Source organism: Oncorhynchus keta, unplaced genomic scaffold (assembly GCF_023373465.1).
Source record: "Oncorhynchus keta strain PuntledgeMale-10-30-2019 unplaced genomic scaffold, Oket_V2 Un_contig_5122_pilon_pilon, whole genome shotgun sequence".
Taxonomy (NCBI): domain Eukaryota; kingdom Metazoa; phylum Chordata; class Actinopteri; order Salmoniformes; family Salmonidae; genus Oncorhynchus; species Oncorhynchus keta.
The window spans coordinates 1-5,230 of record NW_026288128.1 but is presented as its reverse complement, the minus strand read 5'-3'; the positions used below and the strand labels follow the sequence as shown (position 1 = coordinate 5,230).

At 43.1% G+C, this 5,230-nt stretch overlaps 1 pseudogene; it reads right to left on the bottom strand.

The window, feature by feature from the left end:
- Positions 1 to 2,216: 2,216 nt before the first annotated feature.
- On the bottom strand, positions 2,217 to 4,600 carry LOC127925109 (complement C1q-like protein 2; annotated as a pseudogene).
- Between the last annotated feature and the right edge of the window lie 630 nt (positions 4,601 to 5,230).

Sequence of the window (5,230 nt, the reverse complement as noted above, 5' to 3'; positions counted from 1 at the left end):
AGAATGAGACTGATTTGAGGAAATGATTGATTGATGACTGGTATGATATCGATATATTCTTGAGTTAATCCTGGAAACGTTTCCCATGGTGCCCCAAATTCCTGTTAAGTTAATTGTTGCATGATTAATTTAAAAGAGTAGTAATTAAACATAGTAGGTAATTATTCAATGAATAGCAGTCATCACATGAATGATAGTCACGTCATGACAGCAGCGATTACAGCCTTGAGTCTTATTTGGTATGATGCTACAAGCTACAAGACCACATCTCAGTTCCTATGCTTCCTGGCTGATGTTTTGGTCACTTTTGAATGCTGGCGGTGCTTTCACTCTAGTGGTAGCATGAGACGGAGTCTACGACCCACACAAGTGGCTCAGGTAGTGCAGCTCATCCATGATGGCAAATCAATGCGAGCTGTGGCAAGAAGGTTTGCTGTATCTGTCAGCGTAGTGTCCAGAGCATGGAGGCGCTACCAGGAGACAGGCCAGTACATCAGGAGATGTGGAGGAGGCCATAGGAGGGCAATAACCCAGCAGCAGGACCGCTACCTCCGCCTTTGTGCAAGGAGGAGCACTGCCAGAGCCCTGCAAAATGACCTCCAGCAGGCCACAAATGTGCATGTGTCTGCTCAAACGCTCAGAAACAGACTCCATGAGGGTGGTATGAGGGCCCGACGTCCACAGGTGGGGGTTGTGCGTACAGCCCAACACCGTGCAGCACCAAGATTGGCAAATTTGCCACTGGCGCCCTGTGCTCTTCACAGATGAAAGCAGGTTCACACTGAGCACATGTGACAGAGTCTGGAGACGCCGTGGAGAACGTTCTGCTGCCTGCAACATCCTCCAACATGACCGGTTTGGCGGTTGGTCAGTCATGGTGTGGGGTGGCATTTCTTTGGGGGGCCGCACAGCCCTCCATGTGCTCGCCAAAGGTAGCCTGACTGCCATTAGGTACCGAGATGAGATCCTCAGACAGCTTGTGAGACCATATGCTGGTGCGGTTGGCCCTGGGTTCCTCCTAATGCAAGACAATGCTAGACCTCATGTGGCTGGAGTGTGTCAGCAGTTCCTGCAAGAGGAAGGCATTGATGCTATGGACTGGCCCGCCCATTCCCCAGACCTGAATCCAATTGAGCATATCTGGGACATCAAGTCTCGCTCCATCCACCAATGCCACGTTGCACCACAGACTGTCCAGGAGTTGGCGGATGCTTTAGTCCAGGTCTGGGAGGAGATCCCTCAGGAGACCACCCGCCACCTCATCAGGAGCATGCCCAGGCGTTGTAGGGAGGTCATACAGGCATGTGGAGGCCACACACACTACTGAGCCTCATTTTGACTTGTTTTAAGAACATTACACCAAAGTTGGATCAGCCTGTATTGTGGTTTTCCACATTCATTTTGAGTGTGACTCCAAATCCAGACCTCCACGGGTTGATAAATTTGATTTCCATTGATAATTTCTGTGTGATTTTGTTGTCAGCACATTCAACTATGTATAGAAAAAAGTATTTAATAAGAATATTTCATTCATTCAGATCTAGGATGTGTTATTTTAGTGTTCCCTTTATTTTTTGGAGCAGTGTATATGCATACTATTAGTATATTTGGATAGAAAACACTGAAGTTTCTAAAACTGTTTGAATCATGTCTGTGAGTATAACAAAACTTATGTAGCATGCGTAACCCCGTGGACAAACCATTCAGATTTGTTTTGTTGAGGTCACTCTCTTTTCATTGAGTGTTTATTGGGAAACCAGATTTCTAAGGGACTTGCTTGCAGTTCCTACCGCTTCCACTGGATGTCACCTGTCTTTAGAAATTGGTTGAGGTTTTTCCTTTGTGTAATGAAGAAGCACGGCCATCTTGAATGAGGGTCACTTGAAGTGTACTGTTTGATAGATGTGCGTGACTAGAAAAGTAGCGTCAGTTTGTTTTCTTTTTGTATTAAACACAGATCATCCCGTCTTCAATTTTATCGATTATTTACTTTAAAAAATACCTAAAGTTGTATTACAAAAGTAGTTTGAAATGTTTGGGCAAAGTTTACAGGTAACTTTTGAGATATTTTGTAGTGACGTTGCTCAAGTGTTTTCCTGGATCAAATGCGCCAAATAAATTGACATTTTGGATATATATGGACGGACTTAACAAAAGGACCATTTGTGATGTTTATGGGACATATTGGAGTGCCAACAAAAGAAGCTCGTCAAAGGTAAGGCATGATTTATATTTTTATTTCTGCTTTTTGTGTCGCACCTGCAGGGTTGAAATATGTTCTCTCACTTTGTATACTGACTGAGGTGCTACCCTCAGATAATAGCATTGTTTGCTTTCTCAGAAAAGCCTTTTTGAAATGTGACATGTTGGCTGGATTCATAACACGTGTAGCTTTAATTTGGTATCTTACATGTGTGATTTCATGAAAGTTTGTTTTTTATAGTATTTTATTTGAATTTGGCGCTCTGCATTTTCCCTGGCTATTGGCCAGGTGGGACGATTGCGTCTTTACTAGTCCTGTATTATCAGACCGATATAAACATCTTCAAAACAGGATATATATATATATATTTTTTTTTTCTGCATCGGGTTTTATCTCATGATAGAGGAAAATATATATATATATATTTTCTGCATCGGGTTTTATCTCATGATAGAGGAAAATGTGACATTGTGCTGTCTGCTTCACATAGGAAAGAGCAGGAAGCCACTGAAGGAGCAGTAGTCATATCGCCCATCGATGAAGACCCATGTGTTGATCCACAGGCTCATGTAGACCCCTTCGCCCTTCTCCAACTGCAGTGTGACTCCATTGGACGCATGGTCATTCTGTTCTCCACTGGATTGGTATTCGTACACAGACATCATCCTTTGGCCATCCTTGAATATGCTCAGACCCATGTCATGGCCTGCAAAGCCATTTCCAGAAAATCTGAAGTAGTAGACCCTCTCACTGGCGCTGTGAAGACACCTGAGGCATAGAAGGAGTCGATAAATAGTGGTAGCATTTAGCCATTGCTACTAGAGGCTTAAATCAGGTGGACCAGTCGTACGCACAAAGGAACCCTAATGGTGCAGGCTTTTGTTCTAGCCAAGCAGTAACACACCCGATTCAACAAATCAAAAGTATTTATTGAAAATAATTGATTAGTTGAATGAGATGTGTCATGACTGGCTGGGGAAAATGACCTGCACCTCATTGGCCCTTTTTGACCACCCCTGTTAAACATAATGATGTAGATACAGTATGTTCAGTGCGAGACCTGTGATTGGGTTGTATGCACTGCCAATGTTGGTCAGGACCTTTCCGAAAATGAGGTTAGTCTCTGCGTCGATGGGCCCATGGTGTTTACTTTCAGGCGACAGCAAGGCTGCTGAGAAGGCTACCTTGGGTTGCTCTGCCAGCAAAGATAGTAGCAACAACAACAACAACATCAATCAACAACAACACAGCAATGAGAACATCATCATCTCTAACAACGGGCAAGTTCGTTTTGCATGGCCTGATGCCCCAGGTGGGTGGAGATTTCACTTTAGGACTAATGGAATGGTCTAAAATGAGCAAACTCCGCCCACCCGATGCAAAACAAACTGCACATTGGTAGAAAAAGGAGTAAGGGGAGGAGCAAGAAGAGGACTTTCTTATTTGTGAGCATTATTGACCTGTTAAGCATTGGGTAACACTTTATATACACATTTATATACACTTATATACATTTATATACACTTATATACATTTATATACGTTGACCTGTAAAGTATTGGGTAACACTTTATATGCATTTTCATGATAATAAGCTAATCCTGAGGACCTGAGCCCTAGGATCATGTCCGGACTACATGGCCTGATGACTCCTGGCTGTCCCCAGTCCACTTGGTTGTGCTGCTGCTCCAGTTTCAACTGTTCTGCATGCTGCTAGGGAACCCTGACCTTTTCACCTGACGTGCTGTTTGCAACTCTCTCGCTCTCTACAGCACCCGCTGTCTCGACATCAGAATGCTCGGCTATGAAAAGCCAACTGACATTTACTCTGAGGTACGGAAATGTTGCACCCTCTACAACCACTGATAATTATTTGACCCTGCTGGTCATCTATGAACATCTTGAAGAACAATCTGGCCTTAAAAGGCCATGTACTCTCATAATCTCCACCCGGCACAGCCAGAAGAGGACTGCCACTCCTCAGAGCTCTAGGTTTCATCCTAAATTCCTGCCTTTTCTAGGGATTTTTAGGCTGGGTTTCTGTATTGCACTTTGATGACATCTGCTGATGCAAAAAGGCTTTAGAAATAAATTGGATTGATTTGATTGAGTACATGTTTATAAATGCTTTAGAAATGTCTGCTTATAAATACTCATTCATTGATATTTACAATTTACTGTACCTTCTCTCTCTTTATTCAGCTTATCCACCATAGCTCTCTGCTCTTTCAGGTCTGCCTCTGCTGTATGGAGCTTAGTACTCAGCTCTCCCACCAAAGACCTAAGCTCCTTCAGTTCAGTGTAGATATTTACCACAGAACCCAAGACCTCCCTCTTCTTGAGCCAGACACGTAGCCCAGCAAGACCAGCCAGCCAGTAGCCGTCCTTCATCATCATTTTCATTATCCTCGGGAGAGTGGAGTAGCTCTCAGCGTTTCCTTAGTAATCTTATCGCTATGATCTAAGAGGGAAAATCAACCCCTGCTCAGTACTTTTATCTGAGAAGCTTTGTAAATACTGGGAGTGAATAGGGCTACAGTTGATCATTAACGCCAGACACATGGATATTGGTGTCATTGGCTGGCTGACTTGAACTTGCTCTTTTGCTCGTTGTCTCTCTCTCTCCCTATTGGACTTTCATTTGTTTCCAAATTTTGGCTTTTCAAATTCTGTTCATGATTTCATCACTGTGAGAACGAGTTTAAGAACTAGCAAATGCCTACAATTACATAAGCAGAATAATTTACAGTGTACAGTATTTACTTCTGGAATGCAAATCAGGCTATTTGTAAGGTCATAAGGTATTTAATATCAACACACATCTTTACCATTTTCAGTCAAAAAATTATATAGTGATAAAGTCAGACTATTTACTACAGCGCCTATTATTTCTCTCCACCCTGTACAGTTAATGGCGGCCAAAAGTATGCCACTTTATATATAGTGATTCTCTCTCTATCATCTGTGTGACCTCTCTACATCATCCACCATCTTTCTCCTCCTGCATCTGCACCTTCGACGTTTCTG